Below are 25,424 nucleotides of genomic sequence, written 5' to 3' on the forward strand. Positions count from 1 at the left end.
TAATACGCACAGGCGGTTATATAAGTATGTTTTTTCCGATATATACATACTCCTTGCTTAGGCTTAATTCTCAGTTTATATAATGCGGCTAACTTAGTATTCTCCCACTTGCAGCGGAGCCGCAATTGAAATTTCTGTTGGATATCGATCTACCATATATAAAGGTAAGAATAGATACATATAACTTTTTGCAAACCTGCTGGAATTTGGACAAGCAATTTAATCTGGCAATTTTTTGATAGCCAATTAATTTTGGTTTTCGCAAATACCTAATTTGCCCATTAAGTAACAAACACCTTGTGTTTTTTGCTTTCCCTATGTATTAGAATTAGTGCCAAGCCTCCTCAGGTAAAATTATCTGTCTAATAATATTTTCATAGTATTTGGACATAAGTGTGACGAGTTTTGTAATTACGAGGGCGTTCCCATCACTCATCTTATTGCACAATGATTTTGTTCTTCCTTTCTTATACATGGCACGGACTCGACGGTCCGGATGAACTTCAATGTTCAATGGGCCACATATCCTTTCATGTTTATTTTAATTCTGCAATGATATATTGACATATTTTGCAATGCTAATGAATTTGGCATATCTCGTTGGGAAATGTTGTATTGGTTATATTATATGGCACCCTTATATTAACTCCATGTTTTTTGGACTTGCCTGATGTCTAACTGTTACTTATCCCAATAATTGATTGTCAAAAATGTACAAAATATGTTCATAACTTTACAGCCGTGGAAGAAGAGCTTGTTGTTCGAAACACATGTTGGCTGTCTTCGAAACTGCATTAAACTACGCCTAATTGAGCATTGTAATTTTAGGTTGTGTGCGCAATTCTTGGGAGCAAGCCAACCCTCATCACTATCCTGATCTACCACGGCTCTTACCCTTCAGCATCATTCACCGCAAGCAACTTACACATTTCTGCTAAGGGTGGCTTTATGATTGCTTTGCAGCAGCACATCACAGCTTTTAGCGCCCCTATAGGCCTAGCCCTGGAAGAAGACGTATCATACCATCATCGACACCGAGAGCGAAATTGAAAATTGTGGTGCATGGCTGCATGCCATGTCTTTTACTTTCTGTGGCAATTGGGAGGGTACATTTACTGCTACCCACGCATTTGCTCTGAGTTTCAATGTCATTGGGCCTCATTACGGGTTGGCAGTAGCTGTGCTGGTGCTACCGGCAGGTTCCCGCCAAACCCGTAATAATTTACCGGCGCCTGACTTCCCAGTGCCACTGGGAGATACAACTCTGGCAGCCCGGAAAGTCAGGCACCGGCAAATTGTAAGTCCCCATTCCCATAGAGTCCTATGGGCTGTTAATGGTGCCGGTGATTCCGTCACAGGTCTGCCTATCATGGCCGCTGTGTCTGGCAGGGTCAGACCTGTCGGGCACTGTGGCTCCGGCAGGTAGACTCGTAGTTTGCCGGTCAAGGGAGTCCAGTGTAGCAATTCATGAATAGCTTATCGTGGCAGATCTCTCAGACGTTCATTTCTTTCCATGAGATGGCAATTGTGACTGAAGAGAACAGAGGGAATGAAGGGAGATCTAAGCAGAAGTCTAAGTCCCTAAAGCGGTCCTATTTTCTTTACTTAAGATCCCTGATCACTGTCTCTTTGTAGTAGATTGGGGACTAGTTAGTAATGCGGACTGTTTGTACTTTGTCACTCTGCACTTTGCTATAGGGTTCGAAAGAGCCAGACATAGAGGCAGCATGCAACTACACAGTTTCTCGGGAGGAGGAATACGTTTATGGCAGAGTGGAAAGGAGCTTAGCTCACAGACAGGACAAGGCACAGCACTTATGAGGCAGGCCTCCGGGTATGAGTGCGTGGCAATCAGTTGAGAAGGAAAGTGAGATTAGCTTCAGCGAACAGGTCCTGTCCCGGGGACAGGGAAGCACCGCAGTACCCGGCCCACCACCTGGAAAACCCCTCGGCTACTCTCACCTCAGGGGCACATTGTGACCTGGATGAGACACATATGGGCACTCCAACAAAAGGGATGGTTCCACTTTAAGGATGCTAATGGGCATGTGGCCCTAGGAAGAACCCCTGCAATACAAACCTTTGTTCCCTGTGGAATTATGTATTCAAATCACACTTACAATTCACAGATTAATGTATCATATTAGAGTCCTACATAATCTAAGAAATACATATATGCCATATGGCATCCACAAAACTGCATAAGTCAGTTGAACAATGTATTTTACTTTGTGTATCATATGTAAACCATTATTTTGTTTATTGCATATTTAGAACTTACTTCTCGAAATAATTGGTATGTTTTCTGTACAACGAACTCGAACACGAAATGGCCAAAGCAACATACATCAACACAAAAGTGCAGTATAAATGTATCAATAAAAACATAAGCACAACCACAAACTACCCTTGAACCTGCCAGACAATCTTGCTGCCCAGATCAAACTGTGTTTGAACGTTGCATATCATGACAGGTATTTTTTTTAACTATGTTATGTTTTTGTAACACCATTCATGTATCGCCTTTGTTTCTGGTTTTACTTATGTATCCATTGATTCCTTTTCACTGCACTTTTGTGTTGACCTATGTTGCTGTGGTCTTTTTTGTGTTTGACTACTTATTTGCAGCAGGGAAAAGCCCCAGCAGCCAGACACGGACAGACTCTTGAGGTCCAGACTCTTTACTTTCTACTAAAACTCAACTGGGACTTGACAGAGATGCTGAATCATGTGTAGGAAAGTAGGGAGAGTTACTTTTTGGATTTGCTTATTTATTTATTTTGTAAAGTTATCTAGGACACAAGGAACCTCTTCTAACTTGACCCAGGTGATCAGTAGGTTCCAAATCAAACATCTTGACTAAAATTAGTACTTGCTGAGTCTAGTCCTGTTTCCCACCTGTCCTTATGACAAGTGGGGAAACCTCAGTAAAAGCCTACATCTCTACTCATATAAAAACAGCACACAACATGCAAAGATAACTGTCCTAAAAGGGTTGTTATTGTCCTTAACGCCTGCCCCTGAAAAAAACATTAATACTACTTTCTCCAGCCCCCTTCCTCCTCTCCTCAAGGCACATCTAAATCCAATGCTACCAGCTCTGCTTCTCCTCAATTTAAGGGTTTAAGGTACATTATGGCATTTACCTATTGGCATATTTGTTGTATTGTATGTGTTCGTGGTTTTATCATTTTATATGGCATGGACTGTGTATACCTGTGTGTTTTGTATGTAAGCACATGGGGTCAAAAGCATAATAAAATAAAATCATTCACTGTTGTTCACCTCCCACATTGCATACCCTCTTTCATATCTTCTCTAAAATCAAGTTTAGATCCCCTTCTATCTCTGTCCTGTAAACATCTTTAATCTCTGTCCTGTAAACATCTTCAATCTCTGTCCTGTAATCTTTCATCTCTGCCCTGTAAAAATCTTTAATCTCTGTCCTGTAAGCATCTTTAATCTCTGTCATGTAAGCATCTTTAATCTCTGTCCTGTAAACATCCTTAATCTTTGTCCTGAAAGAATGTGTAATCTCTGTCCTGTAAACATCTTTAATCTCGGTCCTGTAAACATATTTAATCTCTGTCCTGTAAACATCTTTAATCTCTGTCCTGTTAGCATCTTTAAGGTGTGCCTTGCAATCATGTGTCAGAGTCTCCTCCCCACAATTAACACCACTACAGCTGGATGATCTGATCCCACCTCTTCAAAACACGGATAGCTAAATAAATCAAAATTTCATCCTTCTGTCATTTTTAAACTGTTTTCATTTTCTCTCCTGCCAGTCCTTACTCAACTTCAGGGATTCTTTGCGCTCTTCAATATTGTTTTGTTCACCATTGGTAAGCCATGTTGTCTCGGCTTGGAACAGAATTTCTCTCTCTCTCACTCTCTCTCTCTCTCTGTTTCTTGTAATCTCTTTCTCTTTCTTTGAAATCCTCCTTGCACTGCACATTTAACCTATTGCTGCTTCGTATCCTGCATTCATCTTACTTTTAAAATCTACACTGACGATACCCGGCTCGAACTCTGGCTGGATGGGAGCTGAGTCAGTTTCGCTACAATCTCCTGGAATTCCTCTCTTCTGAAGCCATCTAGAGATGACCAATTAAATACATATAAACTCAATAAGACAAAATGTGAGATCTCTGTGACCGATTATGGCATTTCTCTATGGTTCTCTATCTGACTCTGATTACTTTATAAAAAGAAAAAGACTAATATTCGGATCTTGCACTATTATCTTATGCTCACGTCAACTCGTTATCCTCCTCTTGCCACTTTCACCATGCCGTCTTGGTTTCACCATTTTCTTTTTACTGAATTAAGTGTACATCTACTAGATGTGCCCCCTGCAACTCCTCCCCTCTCCTGTACCTGCTGTGCACTCGCACAATCTCATAGTACCATGCTTGAAGATCGTCTCTCATTTCCCCCATCTCCCCTCCTGCCTTGTTGTGCCCTATGCTCTTGGAAAAACTGCAGAATTGTTGTCAGACCTATTTGCTTTCATCTACCATTAGATGTATTTATGCACTTTCTCTGCCTGGTGGGCAGACTTGTATCATTCAGAAATGTAACGGCTCTGAATGACTTGTTTTTCTCCCCTTGCTCGCCCCCTCCTTGAGTTCTTTGAAACACGTGTCTTGTGTATAGGTGCTATACAGATAAACATTACCATACCATACCACCTGAGTGGTCATTCTTCCTTCCCTACAGCACATCACCGTTTATCTATATGTGTTTTCTGAGAACCTCCATCATTAGATTAATCGCGAGAGATATTTCTCAGAGGTAAGACTCAGACAGGCTCATCCATGGGATCTATGCAATGGGAGCACCATCATTTCACAGACAGCAGAATATTGTTTGGTTTAAAGTAGTTTTGGATTGTTCTCTCCCTGCCAGAGGCAATCCAGTGGTGGGTCAAGGTGGGGGGCTCTCTATTTACTCTCACCTTGTGTCCTCCCTCTCCCACAGACATTCAAATTGACCAGATCCCTTTTTAGCTTTAACCCCAAGGGTGTTCAATTTGACTAGCTAATTCGGTGGCCCCATGAAGGATCAAAATGTGGGTGCACACCTCAAGGCCATCATGTATCCATTATGCCATTTACAGTTGTAACACAGTTACATAGCATTATCAATCTGGCTCCTGGCATTTCAACTTCCCTGTATGGTCAGCGTTTGTTCACTCTTTCTTGCCTACCCATTCACACACCCCCTGCACATGTGCAATTCGGCACTATGAGACATCCATGTGTCATTTTGCCCTTTTATTTTCATAAGTGAAGTAAGTTTTGTCGGTGTCCTTTTTTTGCCCACCCTCCCCCTTTTTCTTTTCAAACCCAATATGCTTTTATCATTTCTCCAACAGTCTAATTAATACCAGTGGCAGGGTCACAGTTCGCCTACTCATGCACAAGGTTTAGGCACTTTAAGATGGTGATTTGCACAATGTAAAAGACTGACAACAAAACATAACATATCGTAACATGCAAATGTCATTCACAAAGATGTACTCAAGGGGATGTGCTGATTTGGTACGGTTGTAGGCTTGATGAATTAGGTATTAAAGTCCTGATGCTCAAAGATTTGCACTGAAGCAAGTCAAGAGCATCTCAGCTTTGCTCCTTTTGCTCCCACCACCTCCCACCAGATTCACAATGCTGAGCAAATGAACCAATCCCTGGAGCATGTGTGAGATGCCACGAGCAAATGTTTGCGAATAATATTTACGCATGAGCATCACAGAGATGCTCCAGGCCCCACTGGGTCCGCTCTAGGTGTAGGCTTTGAGGCGCACTTATGAAGTAGCCGGAGCAAATCTAAGATGCTAAGGACATCTTCAGATGTGCTCCATTGCAAATCATTGTGACTCAAGCCCTGGGCATTTACTTGCATGTGCAAATCAGAGCTGCTTGCAGTCTTCTAATTTGCTCCAGTGCAGATATTTGCTAATTGGGCCAATATTTCTGAAACGTTCAATCAATAGTATACACATAGACACAAGCGCACACACACGCACACTTTATTTAATGAGCAAGTAGCAAATCAAGCACATTTTTAATTGTGTAATGTAACACATCTATGTACAATACAGCACTCTTTTCATTTGTGAATTGGTGCGAAAATGGATTGACTTCATTTAACCTCACTATTAATCTACGTTTTTTGAAGGACTTTCATTTGAAATTCTGTATTTTATGTGTGACCCTTTGGTCGACCTGCATTCAACCCGTCCTTTGTTTTCGTTTATGTTGTGGGGGATCCTTCCCATGCCACCCGATTTACCCCATGTAACCACCCTCACAACAGCCAACCCACCCCTTCTCCTCTAACCCCCCACACTCACACATGCATGCACACACACACACACACATATATAATTCGAGCAAAAAGTATTGGAAAACATTTTATAATTACTAATATTGCTAAAACAGGTTCTTTATATTTCACATATTTTAATTATTAAAATAAATTATTAAGTACGGACCGGTTATTCATCATTATCGTTTTCATTATACTTTTATTATGATTTAATGTCTCCATTATCATTTTGTTTTGGTAACGTTGATTTAAGCTTTTGGTTTTCTAGTCAACTCTTTGACGAATAACCGGTTTTGGGATGCAATTCGGTGTACCACTTTTGTGGTCCTCACGTACATGTTGAGTGTTCTTTCAAATATTGACATGTACATTTATTTGATGGTAATGATACGCAAGGGGTACATCTCTAACCTGACATATCAACTGATGCAAACATTGGGGTTTATTTGTTGGTTTACTTGATGTTTTTTACTCTCATTGTTTGATCAATATTGAGGAGTTTTGCCCTGATGAAGGACCACATATGTCGGAAATGCATTGGCCAAGAGGCATCTGCTAACTGTTACATTAAAGTGATTACATGCTATAATTTTCTCTGGGTATTTTTAGAAAGTGCTACAGCGTTCATTCTAGACCAACAGATCACATTATGATTTAACCACTTAGTGATCCTTAGGTTGTGCAGCCCTCACCGATGGCTATCCATACTTGGTGCGTTTTCCTCAAGTCTACTTCAGTGTCCAGTACGGAGACACTTTTCAGAGGGTTTGCACCCCACTCACTTGATTATAAGTGAAGATATCATAAAATACTCGAGCTATAAATCCTAGCTGTGGCCCACATTTACCACATCCTATGCATACTGAGCTCAGTAGCCACAGGTCTCCACGAAATACTCTTTAGTGAGTCAGCAACTTTAGCCCTGCTTGGATGTTTTCAGTGACGTCCCCACAATGTAGATATTTAAATATTATTTAACACTCTGCAAGCTAATGCTCCCAGCATAGTCTCGAGCCAGGGCTATTTTTTCCTTCCTGTCACTCCCTGCATTTCTCAGGTCTTTCTCCCCTCCCCTGTGTAAATTTCTGGGTTGTTCCCCCACCCCCCAGTCAGGATAAACTTGACATTTCTCTAATGGAAGTGGTTGTGCTGCTGGAATGACTTCCAGGAGCAAATATGGGGTTTAAAGCAGACAGGCAGTACTAGGGTGGTTAGGCAGGCCTGTGGAAGGGTTGGGAGATAGGTAAATGTGTGGTGAGGTAGGTGGTTAGGCAAGTGTGGCATAGGATGGGTTGGTAAGCAGGCAAGCATGGTGTAGGGTGGATGGGTGATTAAATAGACCTGGGATTTTGATGGCTGAGAAGCCAGACATGGGATAGGGTGGCTGAGTAGGCAGGCATATGGTTGAGCGTGTGGGTGGGTAGGCAGGCGTGAGGAAGTAGGCTGCAAACATGCCACTAGAGGAAGCTTTGGTGTGCTTGGAAAGAGGCAGATCAAGACACATCTGCAAACAAGGAGCTCTTAAGAATCTTTTGGAAGTTCTGTCGGTTGGTCATGGTCCTGAGTTAACTTGAAGGTCTTTCCAGAGCATCTCCCAATACTTGAGGGACACCGTTACCAAGGTATGGTGAGCACAATTGATTTAAGCTGAGGGGATAAGAAGGAGAGGAGATTGTGAGAGAGTGTATAGCGCGTGAAAGCTCAGCAGGTCTTAATCATTTATTTTTCATTTGTCAAAGTAGTATAATACAGCCATCATACCACTAGAATATTCATTGTGCTAGTTCACAATAGCTACATGAATTAGATGCTGACCTATGCACCTGTGCTCAACCTGCAAGTCATAGGTTCCAAACCTAGAAAGGGCAACTCAGCCCTTCCCCCATTTGAAGTCGAATAATTGAGTGCAATTAATCCGGGTAATAATAGCACCTGTTGGACAATGCTCAGAAGTGGGAGTTTTGTAATGTTCTATAAGAAATCTACATTATTCAACTGTTAAATGGGAAATCATATTGTGCCTCCTTCTGATATATATTGGCCTAAGCCTAGTCACTATGCGAAGAAAACCGCGTTGCAAAGTTCCGATTTTAGATCGACTTTGCCGCCATGTTATGACCATCCGCCATTTTGATTGTGATTCTCTGTTCTAAAATGGTGGACTGTGTTTCCAACTTGTAAACGAGCCTTCCCGACCTTTGAATCTTGTTAATGGTTAAACTGTCCGAGGGCCAACTGTTTAGACTAGGTAAATAGACCTTGTACTGAGAATGACTTGTTGCCCGAGGATTGTCTGCACTAACAAGCCTCATCCACAAATACACATAAAGGACAATGTAATGTAAATGTCGAGCGTGGACACTGGCAGAACTCCATTGTGAAGGGATATGTGCTAAGGCTTACTGTTGGAGCTGAGAATATACATCGCCATTGTAACTTGTTGGAAACTCAAACCTATGTAATCCGTGTGTATATTATTGAATGAGCCATAAGTGAACTCGGCACAAACTCTAGACTATAGATTATTAACCTGTAGAGGGGCTGGACAATATTACAGGATATGTATAAATAAACTGAATGTCTAGATGTCCAGCACTCTCACTCCTCACTCTGACGGGCTGGTACTCATTGTGATGTATTGAGAGCCAGATAAATATCTGAATTTCTGTTTCTTTGTAACTGTACAGTAGATTAAAAGATCTGTGAATCTTTATAGCCCATGTTTGGTGTATTTCCTTTTGTGGTACTCAGCCTCGATATTTCCTTGCTTTTACACAACATTCATTCAAGATAGCCATTTATTGTTTTTAAAAAAAAATAATTTTGAAATATGGTTGACACATGTCCTGTGAATGTATTTGTGCACCAGGTTGATCAATTTGAAGTGGTATATTGATGGGTGAGAAGGCAGACTTTCGCTCTCTATCTATTGATGGCACATCCATCCCAGTCCTGAAACATGTTAAAATACAGGGCATCTACTTAGACGCTAATCTCACCATGACCAACCACGTCAACGCCCTTTGGTCTTTCACTGCCTATACCTCAAATCATATCTCACTCAGCTGACAATTCCTCACACCCCAGAAATGGCTTACACTAGCTCGAGCCTCATCCTCTCAAAACTAGACTACTGTAACATCCTTCTACTGGGCACCACAACAACAAATCTTGCCAAATTGCAACTGCTGGTTTAAAACGGAATGAACATATCTCACATACCAGAATAGAAGTTCATTGGCTCCCTGTCAAAGCAAGAATCTTGTTCAAGACCCTGATCACTGCCCACAAATGCATCCTTAATGATGCCCCTGTTATCTGAACAACAGTGTAGCCCAAAAGACTTCAACTAGATCCGTAAGATCTTGTACCAGTGCTTACTTGTTTGTCCCTAGGTTCAAGAGTAAAAGGGCAGGAGCCTCTAGATTCCCAGTAGTTGCTCCAACACTCTGGAACACTCTACCGACTCACATCAGAAAAGAGCCATCACACCAGCACTTCAAGAAACTGATCAAAACTTGGCTCTTTGACAAATTTGACTAATGCCTTCTCTGTTCGTCAATATCCATATTATATTGTAATGTATGATTTTACGTAACTAACTTGTAACTACCAACAATATGATACCCCTGGGGTGGGGCGTGTAACAAATGCAATGAATAAATAAATATCTCTGATGAGAGTCCAGGTGTGCTTTGGGGTGAAGTGTAATATATTCCTATTTCTGACAATTGGGGGTAGCATGTACTGCATGATTCTGAACAATGTTGAAGGTTCCATACCTAGGGTAACCCTGCGTGACTTGTATTGCACTTATTCAATCCAGGACGAAGAGGGGTAAAGTGAAAGATACTTTCTGAGGGAAGAACATGTACTGGGCATGTTATGCATTTAGGTTACAGATAGTGGGCTGGGGAAAATCTTCAAGACACGAGTGGTGAGGGTGGGGTTCAAGTGAAAAGGTAACACCAAGGTTGTACGCTTTCAGTACACGATTGGGAGGAACCCGATAATCTTTTGCCAAGGAATAGGTAAAAAGTGAGCATTGTTGTTAGAGAAAAAGACCTTTCAGATGTAGAACTGTTAAGGCAAAGTTTGCTTTTTTGATCCATACTTTCAAGGGAATGAGGCACTCAGTACCATGCTGTCATTAGTGTGAGCCTTGATTCGATCAGAAGTAAGTTTGGGCATTGTCAATGTATGATTGGAATTGAAGTATCTGCCTGGGCTCTGATAGAGATGTTGAAAAGTGATATCTGAAATGGAGGAATCTTGGGGGCAACACAGTTCAAGAGAGATCTGAACGATGTAAAGAGCCCAAGCATTGTTGGTGTTGCAATGGTCTTAAAAGAAGATTCCAAGCATTTAAGAGCTGAAGTGTTACATCATGTGTTGGAGTAGCCCTTCAAGCAGAATGGGGAGATCTGCAGTGTTGCACACAGCAGCGCATCTACTAGAATAATGGTGGTCGGGCCTCCAGCACTCCCCTTGGTCAGAAGACCATTGCAGGTGCTAGCAAAGGATTTAGGTTTTCGGATCATTGGGCCTTTCATGACAGCATAGAAAAACAATAGATACAACTAAATGGTGAAAACAACACAATACAGTAAAACACCACATAAAAAGCACACAGTAAAAACACCACAGCAGTCTTAAAATAATTGAATAACGACCACAGCAATCTTAAAACAATTGAATAAGAGTGTGATAGTAACCCTCCACTTAAGGTCCTTAGTAAAGTGTAAAATTACATAAACATAAATTGGTCACTCAGGGCTAAATAAAGCCCAGAGGTCGCTCTTAACCAATGAGGAGAGCGAGAAAGGGCCAGCATAAAATTGAGCTTAACACCCTTGCTTGCAGCCCAAAAATCCCTATATCCCAGAGGCTCTGAACTGAGGGGCTACTAAGCGTCTTTGCCCTATGACACCAAGCTTCATGAATGAAGCTTTCAGTTTATTTGGTAATGTTGGAATCAAAGTCCTCCAAAAGAAATGAGAGGGCAGCGTTAGGGTTATCCAGGAATCCGTTCCTTCATAAGAAGCGGAGGATGCGTGGAGCCCTAAAGAGATCATAAGTGGGTCGTACAAGAAGAAAATGAGGCAGGTCTTCCCTCTCTGCCATACACAGTTTACAATTTGGACTCAACTGGCCCTTCCATTTCTTAAAAGTAGAGGCTAGAGGTAGAATGCCAGCTTGGGCAAGAGCGAAGAGGTGTCGGATCAGCGGGTTGGCAAACGTTGACAGATATGATTGATGGCCTCCCACTGCAACTCCTCTTCTATCGCCGTCCTTAATCTTAACCCTTGCCCTTAACATTTTGTCAATAGTGGCCTATAGAGTTCTATTGTGTAGTGATCAGGATCCAAAATATGGCTAAAGCCCAAATCGATGAGGTCCTGTGACAATTCTTTCCTATAAGGGAAATGGAGGATTGAGAAAAGTGTTCATGGCAAGTCTACCAGCTTTCATGCATGAGAGACCGCTCGCTTAACAGCATAACTAGCTGATAGCCACTGGACTGACAAACCTTTCAAGACCCCATAGCTAGCAAAGGAGATGTAAGTGCTTCTGCAAAAACAGGCATCAGATTAGCTGTTGTCCAAAATAAAGTGGGATTCAAGATAGTTTTGAAATAAAATTGTTATGCATTTCTCTATAAATTTGGCAGACTACAGTCAAACTTAGGTTGGCAGTAGGCCTATATTTGAGGTTTGGTGGAGGAGAGTGACAAGCCCAGGTATTCTTAGAGTCCTGCTGAATGCAGGCTTGCAGGCAGCTGAAGAGTGACCTGTTGATGGAGAGGTGTTGACAGGTTCCATCTTACATAGACGTTGAATGCATGAAACGTAATAAAGACAAATGGAATTGGTCAAGGGGCAGGGAAAGAAGGTTTCTGTGGCAGGATGACTCCGAGGACATCTGGATCAGCAGTTTGAGAGAAGGCAAAAGCTGGAGGATGGAATGATGCCACTGGAGCAAAACGTCTGCCTTCTCTGAAAGATGGGCAAATATACTCCATTGTTTTTTTTATACTTTTCATCAAAAGACCTGTGGGTCTTATTTCTGGGACTTATGACTGCTTGGATCTATGGTGATTCGGGGTAAAAGCTCTTTGAGGCATTGAAGGAGCTTGCAAGTGTCATAAATAAATACAATTATTTGGCGATGGAGGAGGTTCTCAGTAGACTGAATTCTCTTGTTTATGCTCTTGTGTCAGTGAAACAGAGATTGTTGTCATGGAAGCTCTGTAGTTTTGCTTTTTGTCACTTGTTCAATGAGAAATACTTTTATCAAATCTTCCTGTGCCTGCTAGTAGTAGACATTAATTGAAGACATGTGTCCTATTGGAACCACTGTAGATATCCCGGCACCCAAACACATTGCACAGCTGTGAGGGACTGGCAGCTCGCTAAAGCTCTCCTCAGAACCTCATTTCTGAGCTTTCAGCATACACTCTCAGAAAATCTCAGACTCACTGACTACAGATCACTGCAGGAAACCTGACCAATCAGTGCACCTCATCTGACCCTATGTTCCATCAGACAGTTCCTTCATCTATTTCTACAATTTCCAGGGTCTTGCTCACCTCATGGCAGATTTTCCATGGCATGTCTACCTTACCCCGCCAAAGGGGCAGCACTAATACCCACCAAAAGGAAATGGGCCTCTTTATTTCACATATTCAGCCTGCCCTTTGCCTTCCGAGCAGTATCCCCTCACCTACCAATGAAGTACTCTTAATCCTAGCAAGTTTCTCACAGTGCCACACATGCCATAAACGTTTGATGAGGTATTAGTTCAGATGCAGCACTATCGACACTCTGCTTCGCTGGCAAAGAACCTGTGAAGGCAGCACATATCGAACGGACAATCCATGTTCCCAATGAGCCGGCATGGACTATGGGATTATGCTGCCACTTCCATCAGTTTGGCCCGAAATAGTAATTAATTAAATAAATGACAATGCTTTGAGGTTTGAAGAATTGGGACATATGAGTTTAGATCACGATGTATCTATATTTGTTTCGCAAGACAGTGCTTCATTAGGGAAAAATAAGGCACCAGTTAAAATCTGCAGCAGATTTAAAAAAAAATGTTATGTTCTTAGTTTCGTGCATGCTTTTTGCGGGTGTATACTGCCCTCTGCCTGCTCCATATTAATTGGCTCCTCCCCCAACATATGCCGCACTCAGACCACTTCCTTGGTACTGCATGCTTCAGATTTCCGGAACCAGCAGGAAGGGTTGTTCAGGGCTCACTGTAACACTGTGGCAGGGCAAACCAGTGCTTAACTTTGCTGAACATGTTGGGGGTCTGGGGGTGGGCATGACATCTAAAGGCAAGGAGCCCCTTCTAAATTAGAGGGACGAAATGCATGTGCCATGAAAGTTGGGGGGAACAAACACCCTTGCCCCCCACTAAAATTACATCCATGGAACATACTCTGAACTTGCCCCTCCTACGGTCAGTACCACTGGACACTTCCTCAATTTAAGCGTTACACGGGTACTAATAGCTATAACCACTTCTAAGGGGGCATTTCACTCCCGTAACGGCCCTCTGGGCTTACTACATAAATATTATTGGAGAGTTAGGGATCCAAATAAAATAAAGACTTAGACAGGAATGATATGGTTAGCATTCTGTGTCCCATGAGCAGGGCAAGGAGTTTCCCAAATATGTCTATTCAGTGAACAGCAGTGTCAGCACTGTTTGCCTACTGATATCCGGAACCATTGCCACTCTGCGGCCTGGGTGTGGGAGATAGCCTCCTATCAGCAGATTCTAGCTGCTGGGCCCTGGTTGTATTTGCTTAATAGTAACTTATTGACAACTCTGTGTATGAAAGTTAAACCCATGATTTATAGATAGATCTCAAAGGACAGTTTCAAGAAATAGAAACAGTTTCAAAGGAGTGCAAACTCACAATGGGGACGAGGTGAGGCGAAGGTTAGAAAACGGGCGTTTTGTTTGTTTTCTTTTGTTAGAAAAGCGGCTGTGTTTTGCGATGCTGCTGAAAGACTTTTCACAGTGCAAATATCACGTAGGCCTTGTGATCTAGGCTCTACCTGATAATTGCTCTGGGTACATTTGTGTCATATTGTGGCCGTAACTTAAGTGTGCAAAGCCTGCAAACGTCAGCGGGGTGCACTTTGAAATCTCCAACTTTAGACTTCACCGCGCGCCACAACTTGGTGCGGGTCACTATTTATTTACTTTATATATATTTTACTTTTTGGATATTTGTAAGCGCCTATACAACTAATGGTGTTTCAGGGCGCCGCAAGACAAAAAAAGGGTGGGGGGCAAGGGAGAAAGATAACAATAATGGTCTTACTAGCTCTTGTGACATTCGGATCGTGCAAGTGCAGTAACATGAGGTGCGACGGAGAGGGGGTGGGGGAAGTGCTGGTCTAGGTGTGCGTGAAGTGCTAGGGTGGGAAGGAAGTCCAGGATAAAGAGGAGAGAGGGCAAGTGAAAGGAGGTGGAGGGGGAGGGCAACAGGGGCTAGCTGAGTGCTAAGGGGAGGCCAGGAGGGCAAGTGTCATGGAAATTGCATGGGGTGCAGGGGGTGAGGGTCCACGTGCTAAGTATGAGGTGGAGGTGTGGACTGGAAAGGGGGGCTGTAGACCTCAGAGGGAGCCAGGCAGCCAGTCACTGAGTCAGACAGGGTGTTAGCAGGGTAGGGGGAGAGGGAAGGAAGAAGAGAAAAGGAAGGGCTTGAGGAACATCTGGAACTGGAGGAGATCTAGCTCAAGCCTGAGAGGGGCAGGGAGACCATTCCAGAGGGAGGCTCCTGTGGAAGAGAGTGGTCTATCCCCCACCCCCACTCTTTGCTTAGCGAAACATCTAATCTGCAGAGAGCTGCAGCTAGAAGACCGGAGGACTCTAGCAGGGATGTATTTAGGGAGACAGAGTTGGATGTAGCAGGGTCCCCGGCCCCGGAAAGCCATGTGGATGATGCAGAGGGTCTTCAGTTTGATACTAGCAGCAAACGGGAGCCAGTAGAATGATTTTAGGGCTGGAGAGATGTTGTCATCAGGCTTGAGGCCAGGGATAAGTCTTGTGGTCCTATTTTGGATTAGTTGAAGGGGGCGAAGGAAGGATAAAGGAAGATTGAGAAAGAGGGTGTTGCACTAATCCAACCTAGAAAGGACCAGAGTCTGGAGACATTGAGTTTCTGGGGGAATGTGAGGAAAGGGAGAATGCCTCTGAGGAGGTGCAGCTGATAGTGGGCCTTCTTGGCAAGGTCCGCAATGTGAGGCGAGAAGGAGAGAGAGGAGTCAAAGAAGACACCAATGTTTTTTGCCTGACAAGAGGGTGAGGGGAGGGGACCCATAGAGGGTGGCCAGAAGGTAGGAGGGAGCAATGGTCCCAATGAGAAGGATCTCAGTCTTACTGGCATTAAGGCAGAGATCATTGGCAGAACATCACGCCTGAATAGCAGTCAGAAAGTCAGAGATGAGAGAGGGGGCAGAGGAGGCAGTAGAGGGAAGTTTGAAGGAGAGCTGCATGTTGTCTGCATAACACTGATAGTGAGGAGAATAGGAGGCTATCAGATGGGCAAGAGGGGCGAGGTAGATGTTGAAAAGCAATTGAGAGAGTATAGAACCTTGAGGGATGCCACAGGTGGAGAGTGTGTTATGGGAGAGAAAAGGGCCCATTTGAACCCGGGAAGGACGCCAGAGAGGAATGAGGTCATTCAGTCATGTGGCAGGCCCATGATGCCTAGGGTGACACAGAGCAAATTAGTTAGGGTGACATGATTAACCGCGTCAAAGGCAGAGGAAAGATCCAGAAGGATAAGAACAGATGGAGAGCTGGAATCGAGATTTGTGAGCAAGTCCTCACGGGTGTTCAGTAGAGCAGTTTCCTTGCAACTGACTACTCTGAAGCCAGACTGGTGGTTGTGGAGACAACCGGCAGATTCAGTGTGTTGGATCAGTTAGGGCATGACCAGCTTCTCCAGGAGTTTGTCCAGGGAGGGTGTAATGGAGATATGGCGGTAGTTAGCACGTATGGGATATTTTGACCCACTCCGATGTGCCTCACTACATCACTTTACTGCAACGGTGAAAGAAACAGCCCAAAATTACCGCGCTGACTCCTTTGCACGCCAAAATCTTTAAAACTGTGTTTGTTTCACAACCAGAAAAAAGCTGCACACCCTGCCACACACAGTTCAGATGGGGTGAAAACAGAGTCCTCACTGCCAGTGTGCTCTGCCACATTCAACATGGAGCAAAGGAAAGAAGCAGCATTACTGTGCTGAAAAACCCAAAATGCCTCTTTAAATTGTAATTTTTCAACTTTCAATGTGTTGTTTGGCACCAAATCCATTCATTTCTCATAAACCACTATGATTAAAAAGGCCCTGAGATGCACAGGATCATCCATTGTGGCTCAGAGGAACCGGACCTCATTGAATGAGAGCTCCTGGCAACAGTATTTTGGGAAAAGCAAACCAGGGACTGTGCTTTAATTTTTCCATGGGGAAACGTGGCTAAAACTATGCCACAAGTATCAAGAATCAGCTGTGCAGAGAGAGACACTAAACAAATTTCTGATACATGTATCCCTGCTGCAAATCATTCCAGCACTCAAGGGATGGACTAGAGCTGACTAAAATGCTCATTTGCTGCAGAGGAAAACCGAATTTAAAAGAATTAAGTTAAATGTGCTTTTTCCTGAATGAAGAACAAAATCGCATATTTTAAAAAGTCTACTATTGTGCAAAGGCTTGATTATTCAAGAATGTGAAAGGATTTGCTACTGTTAGAAATACACATATAAACTGTTTAATTCTATATGTTTAAAGTTAAGATTTAAAAGTATACATCAAAGCAGAAACCCAGGCTGAATGGCAAACTATGTCAAAGAAAAATAAAACCTGCTATCCCAGAGTGCTAGCCCTGAGAAAGGGTGACTCCTCATAAACCTCTGGAGCTGAAAATTCTAATTGCGAGCATGGGGGCTTTGAATCCCAGGACAATAGGGGATTCCCCACATCAGACATTCGTCTTTGCCTAAGGCTGAGACAATAGCAGGCTAAAACTCTCACCTGTCAAGTGTGCAAGGCAGGAAACTTCAGTCAAAGGAAAGAGGCCCCTCGTCCTGTTTCAAAGGAATTTGACAGCTGCTGCCAGTTGAAAGAAAAAACTTCTAAGGACATTTGGTGTGTAAATGCCTATTTGTAACTGAACTTTAAGCCATTTAACTTTGCCACAAGAGTGAGGAGAAATCTGAAAGTTCGTAGTTTTAACTCTAGTTTTATGCTATTTCTTTGAAAATGTGATTGAACCCTGTACTACATAAGGAACAGACGTTGTGAAGAATAACCATTTGTGGGGAAAGTATTGAATTTGTGCACATGACATTTTGTACACATATCCCAGGGGTAAACGCACATCTGTGTACAGATTTGGGAAATTTTAGGCCAAATCGTTCATGGTTAAAATTGCCAAAATGTTGCAGAAAGCCTAAACCAGGTCCCGCAGACTGGGGATTTGGATTGGAATGTGACCCACAAAATATGTAACCTGTGCATCTGATTTTCTCAGAGGTCATCACTGTATAAATATGTATTTTTGGGGAAAATTAGATCTTGGTTCTAGGAGCTGGGGGAGGTTCCTTGACAATGTGAAAGTAACACATAAAACATGTCATCCTTTTCTGTTATCCAACCAGAATAGAGCAAAGCGGAAACTATGCTCTTGCTTGATCACAGCATCATGGGTGTGGACAGTAGGACAGCCCTTGTCATATAATTTAGTGATGTCATTTGGCATGATAAATAGGGGAACCTCACAACACACAAGAGGAGACTGATTCCTGACTTCATCCTGATTTTCTGCGTGGCGCCCTGTTCCTGAATTCTCCACCCTTGTTCCTGATCCCTGATTTCATTACAAAGCCAAGGACTCAGCATTGCTGAACCCTTTTTCAGCTAGGCCTCAAAATTCTGAAACAAATCCTAAAACCCCTTGGAAGCATCTTGGTCCAGCTGGCGTGCTACTACTAAATGCTTGCCTGCTCCAAACTCGCCATCCCACTGATCTCCTGTCTGCAGTAACCAGTGCAGTCCAGTGTGCAGTCCGGTGACCAGAACCGGCCAGCTGACACTATCCCGCCAGATGTTCCCTGCTGTCATTGGTTAGACCGATCCGTGTGATGACCAGAACCCTTGACGGTCCAACATCTTACATTAAAGTGGACTGTAAGTATTAATAGGAAGCATAGTAAATCATAGGATACCTTGGGTATGATTCATGGAACATTTGTGCGCCCAATTCGTTGGCGCAAGTGTGAAAAATCCAGCGCACACGTGCGAATCGCACACAAGCGATTCATGGAAGCCTGTGCGTGTGTTTTTCCAGGGAGCTATGCCAAAACAGCACATGGCACACACGGCGCACACGTCACTGCAAAATCCTAAACGCTGTGTGTGACGCACACAGCAAAAGCACACAACATGTAGCGCACACACCAAAAAGGGGGCAGAACACGCGGAATAGGGAACGACGCGTGAAAATTAGAGTGTAACTGGGGAAGTACTGCTGGGAAATACATGGAACGCCCACACGCTCGCGAACAACATGTATTCATGGAATGGAATAGGGGAAACTCGCGCACACCAAAAGACATGCACAGGCGTAAACACGTCCGCCACATGAAGGCAGGCAGAAGCGTCCCCGCGCAGTATAAAAGTGCGCGCAAACCACAAACACTTATATACAGCTACGATGAATGTCCCATTTCTCGCAGTACTGATCTTGGGACACTGCAGGAGGAGAATAGCCAGGCCCTGCATTTTTTTGCCCATGACCAGCCTTTTTGGGATGCCTGATGACCAGGTCTATAGGAGGTATAGGTTTCCACCTCATATCCTCCTAGACCTGGTCACTGAGTGGGGGGATGACCTCACATCACCCACCCTTTGCTCCCAAGCACTGAGCCCCTTGGAAAAGGTGCTCAATGTACTGCATTTTTTGCCACTGGGTCATTTCAGCGGACAACTGCCATAGTTGGGGGTGTCTCACAGGCCACAAAGTCACGCTGCCTATACCAGGTGTTGGCAATCATGACTGTGCGCCCCTCAGTCCGCAGGCACATATACATGCCCAGAACACCCGCAGAAAGGCAGGCCGTAGTCCAGGACTTTTCCAGAGTGGCACACTTCCCCAAAGTGCTTGGTGCCATGTGGGCTGCCTGTGGGGCATGTGCAGGGGTGATGGGCTGCCTGCGGGGCATGGTCACGGGTGTGGGGGGTGGCCTGTGGTGTGGGCTGCCTGTGGACCATGGGAGGGGGGAGGGCACACCCGGGAAGGCACACACTGCCAAATTGTGTGTAATTCTCACTCGCATACCCCGGAATACACGTACCACGCTCGCTCAATTGTAATTTCGTGTTATTCTCACTCGCCTACCCCGGAATACACATACCCCACTTGCGCAAGCGTAATCGTGTGTTGTTCTCACTCCCATACCCCCAGATTCACACAGCAGTGTGGTGAGGAGCCACATGCACCCCCTGCAGCCAGACCACACCACAGTGGTCCACCCAACAACCCTCCCGATGCCTCAGAGGCAGCCCATCACCCCTGCACATGCCCCGCAGGGAGCCCATCACCTCTCCCCATGCCCCACAGGCAGCCCATTACCCCTGCACATGCCCCGCAGGGAGCCCATCACCCCTCCCCATGCCCCGCAGGCAGCCCATCACCCATGCACATGCCCTACAGCCAGCACACACCAAAGGGGGGACTTTTTCCACGCTATTTGCCTGTTGCGATCAGGGTACGTGTATTCCGAGGGGTGCACGGGGAGTTTTACACGTGATAGACCTGACACAAGCAGGGTACGCATATTCAGAGGGGTGCGCAGGGAGTTTTACACACGATAGGCCTGGTGCGAGTGGGATATGAGTATTCCGAGGGTTGCGCGGGGAGTTTTACACGCTATAGGCCTGGCGCATGCGAGGTACGTGGATTCCGAGGGGTATGCGGGGAGTTTTACACGTGATAGGCCTGGCGCGAGCGAGGTACGCATATTCCGATGGGTGCGCGTGGAGTTTTACGTGCAATAGGCCTGGCGCAAGTGGGGTACGTGTATTTTGAGGGGTGCACGGGGAGTTTTACACGCGATAGGCCTGGCGCGAGAGGGGTAGGTGTATTCCAAGGGGTGTGCTGTGAGTTTTACACATGATAGGCCTGGCGCGAGTGAGGTACGCATATTCCGAAGGGTGCGCAGGGGGTTTTACATGCGATTGGGTTCTCGCGTGAGAGCTATGTGGTATTTTTAGCGCTTTTTTGTTGTTGGAGGCTGTGTGCTGGTCCACTGGCCTTTGCGCCATGTAGGGGATTTTGTGCAGATGTTTTTGGCGCACGGGCGGGATTGGGGCGTAACTGGCGCTGCTGCAGGGCCGCTGCACCATGCTGCGGCACGGCTGCTTATGAATGTAAATATCCATGAATATGCTGTACGTCAAAATGGGTTTTGGCGCGCGCGGCTGGCACAAGCTGGCGCACGCTCCCTCTGTGCGCCAGCCACGTGTAACACTTCTGTGCTTGATTCCATGAATTACTCTCCTTGTCTCATTTTGTTCCATCCCAATCTCTAAACCATCCAATCCTCACCTTAATAACTTGTCACAATGTCAGAATCATTATTGCAATCTTGTCTTTGATCTATCTTGCTGAGCGCAATTTCTTTAGTCATTTTCATCTTGTGTAAATCTTAACCCATCCATCCTACTTCGAGTGATCCGACTGGTTCTGCCAGGAGAGGACACTGGGAATTTGGTGTTGAATTCATGAATCAACTTTGTCCCTCCTTGGTATTCTAGCCGGAATGCTCCAGTCATAGACTAAAACTATAGTGAATATTTTCTTGTCCAAACTGAGTTCTTTTCTGTTTTCACTGCCCAATATTTCTAAAAACGCCTCTCATTCAACCTTGCATATCTTCCTCAGTTCAATAGCTAGAGACTTCATTTCAACTCTGACTTATACATAAGACCTGTAGCTACATCTCAACACAAAAACCGCACGCCAAAACAGTGCATTTTCTTAAAAACTGTTTAGTGAATTTTAGGCGGGAATTTGTATTCCTGCTAAGTTTTACACGTGTGATTGTTGTGTTAAATTGTTTTCAAACTTCCATTAAGATTCAAGGGGCCTCATCACGAGTTGGGCGGTAGGCCCAGCGCTATTAGCGCTCGGGCTATTATCGCTACCGCCAAACCCCCCAGTGCTAATAGCGGCGGATCACAAGTTTGGGGGAACGGTTGGTTCACATTCCCCATTGGGCCCATTTGGGAATTCCTCCGCTATTACCACCGGCGGATTTCCCGCCGGCGGTAATAGTGCCAAAAATCGGCAAATTTGCAGTGGTTTTGCCCCCAGCTCAGAGCTGGGGGGAAATCAGCCAAGGCCATGATCTGGCAGACCCTTAAATGCGGCGGTAATAGCGCTAGCGCCGCATTTAAGTGTTACCGCCAAACTCGTGATGAAGCCCAAAGTGTTTAATTTGGCTCAAACTATAGCTTATGATTGTTAGCATCTTTTCAATGTTTCTCCATAGACATTTATACTGATTTAAGGATTTTTGCACACTTTTCATTGTTTAGCTAAGCCAATTTCGAATGTCATTTTAAAAGTGTAAGATTTCAAACCCGTTTTTCTCTCTTGTTTGGGGAGGAAAGGTGGTATTTAAATCCTGTTTACTGTTCTTTATTCCTAAATACCTGTTGCTTCCTCATATCTGTTTAGAATTGCTTATTTGTGGGTTAAGGAATTTTGCAGGGGAAAATCTTAACACAAGCGCTATCTTTCAAACAAGCCAAAAGAGTTCTTTTCTCTGATATTTTATATTCTATGTTGCTAAAAGTGAATTTAACTGCCTTACATACCTGCCTATCTGTCATTGTCACCACATTGGTGATTGCTGCTCCCTATTCAAAAGTATATGTTTTGATTTGAATTTTAAATAAATAAATAAATATTACCTTTACCAATCCAGTCTGATTCCTGGTCCATTGAGACCTAGGGGTATTTTGAGAAGGGGTGTGATATGAGTGGTATATCACTCAGAATATTGAACCTATAGACATCATAAAATAAGTATTTCATTTGTGCACTGCATACTAGGCTTAGACCAGGGTGTATTGCCTGATTGAAATCCTTAACACACGGCAGGAGGGGTCGTCAAAGGGCTTCTTGAGGAGAAGATGAACAAGGGAGTGCTTGAGGGGTAGTGCAACAGAGCCATTGTGATTGCCCATAAAAATGACTATATTGTATAGACAGTAGTCAGAAATGAAACAATATATGCAAAAAGAAATCAGTACGGCCCCAGTATGAGCACAAGTGCAGAAATAACAGAAACTGGAACAGTAAATTATCTCTAAGGACTTGGATATTTTAGTTAAAGAAACCCCCAGAGGAATTACTGATACAATTTTCCACTTGATCCTGCAGATTTGCTGCAAGATTGTGAATGGGGTAGCAATGGTGTTAGTCCCCATTTTTGGAATCTACAGGACTCCATTGGGATTTCATTGGTACTACCCCCTGAGTTGGAAGAATGCTATAACATGTCAAGTACATAAGAAGGAGGATAGGTCTACCCGGTAACTAATGACAACTCTTCAAATCTATTTCTGGGAGTTATTCTAAACAGACTCCGATATTGGAAAAATAGGTTTTATTTACATACCAATGTGGCTCCATGTCTAGGTTGGGAACAGGACACCAAACCCTCAATCTTTATTTGCACTCAACAATAATCTGTAGGTGGTGGTTACGGATCTGGCAGCAGCATTTGACGTGGCTAATTGGGCCAAGTTATGGCCCATGCTGGAGGACATGAGCGTCCCATTAAATCTCTTACTATCTATTATTTGCACAGTGATCACTGGCAGCTGTTAGATGTTGCAGGGATGGCTGAGTCAAACCCCCATTGAAGTAGTGAAGGGTGCTCGGCAGGGTTGTGTCTTGGCCCCCCTTCTGTGTAACCTTTTCACTAATTCCTTACTCCAGAAGCTGGGTGACCCATCTGCTGACATGCCACAAGTTAATGGCCAAACAATACCCATCCTTTTTGTATGCTGACGATGGTGTGCTGTTGGCAAGGACAGCAAATTCCCCTTGAAGTCTTATGGATGCATCCATTTATATGAGCGAGAGGTTTGCCACTAAACCCAAGCAAATCCGTGGTCTTTGTTTTTGGCAAAAGACCTCAACAAAACTCCAGACGTCCAATTCAGGAGGCACAGCAATGGGAAGTGCGCAATCCTACGATTATCTGAGTGTTCATCTCTCTGAAAATGTAGGCAACAAACTGCATGCAGAGAAACAAGCAACATGAATGGCCCAGGCTATTGCGGGTATTTTCTCTTTTGCTGAAGACTTCAAGGCCTAACATTTTGAAATGCTGATGCGTGCATACGAATCTACGGCCGCAACTGTCACTCTACACAGGACGGGCACATGGGACATCAACATGTGGCTGATCGAGAGCCAACTCTGAATTCACTTTCTAGCAGGTTATTGCAACTCTTAAATTCTAATCCAACGACGTCAGTACACAGAGAGATGGGTCTGCAATACCTCGAGGGCCAAATTGATAGGGGACCAGTTTCCCTTTTTTTGAAGACCACAAACAATAACCAATAAGAAAGCAAAGCTTTCTGCAACCTAATGAAATCTGGCCGAGGCACGCAAATCCCCTGGGTACATTATGTAAATAGGAAGTTATATATGGTACTGCCCCCCCCTCTAACATTTACAGCTCACAACTTAAGAAGTCAGTTATCGTCAAGATATTTATCAAGATTGAAAGAATATTTGTAAGCGCTAGAGAAGAAACGCAAGGAACTAAATCACTCAATGTAGCTCTCCTTGCCATCCCACTCACTGCTGGTCCATGTCACTACTTGATGCAAAGTTTGCTTTTAGAAGACTGATGTCATAATGCTAGATGACGCTTTACCTGTCTCAATGTAAACGTCAGATGTATGGATTGGCAAGTCATGAGGAGAGTCTAACTGTACTTGTGCCCTTTCCTTCCAACTGCAAGAAACACGCCCACGCCAGATCCTGCACCTTGTGCCCCATAAGGAGAAATGGACATTTCCACCAGCGTCGACCAGCTTTTATATATTTATTTTGGGCTGCCGACACTGCCGAAACGTGGGTCCTAATGAAATTATTAAACAGTGTACTAACTATAAGAAATAGACATGGATTGAGTTGGTGTATGCAACCGTATTACCCGAAAATAACGAATAAAAAGGTCGCATGAAATATAACGTCGAAATATGCCCATACGAAAAGCACCTAATTCCGAAAATGTCGAATTCTTGTTACTTGCTGCGGAGGGTTCCAGGTGTGTGCCCCCCTGCCCCCTTTCCTTTGCTTTGGTTCGGGTGTGCACTGCCAGAAAACGACCCGGTCACGTCGCGCATGTGAACACGAATAAAGGTGCTTTAAAAAAAGAAAGAAATGCGCTGTGCGAACTTTCTTTGGCGTGAACAGGGAAGTCGGAAAAGGGAAACACTTCCTAGACAGACGCAACCTACGAGGCTACGTAGGAAAGGAATATATTTCGGAAAAAATAAAAACACTCACATGTTGAACAAAGGTGATTAGAAGATGTTTATTGGGGAAGTGCTATTTCCGTATTTTGGTTTACTGCGGTTCGTAATTTTGGCCTTTGAAATGTGATTTTCAAACGTTAAATAATGACGCAGATCCGTTTGTAAGATGCTTTCTTTCTACTAGTTTATTGACTTTTAACTATGTTCTTTCGCAATGTGTAATGTATTTATTGAATTGAGCAAGTTTTTCGGATTTTATTTTAAATCTGAAGATTTTTAGAGGTAAAGTGGTGTATCAATGCTCCCCCTCCGATCTCAACGTTTTGTCGGTGTGGGAAAGCAGCGGTAAATCGATGGTAATTCTGTTACTGCCATTTTACCCCACCAGCCGAACTCGGAATGAGGTCCTTGTCTTGAATAGTTTTGAATGTACACTATGGAAAGTTAACATTTATTTGCATTGCTATGTATCGGATCAAAAGAAATACAT

The sequence above is a fragment of the Ambystoma mexicanum genome, chromosome 10 (assembly GCF_040938575.1).
Source record: "Ambystoma mexicanum isolate Mex_15411 chromosome 10, UKY_AmexF1_1, whole genome shotgun sequence".
NCBI classification, from domain to species: domain Eukaryota; kingdom Metazoa; phylum Chordata; class Amphibia; order Caudata; family Ambystomatidae; genus Ambystoma; species Ambystoma mexicanum.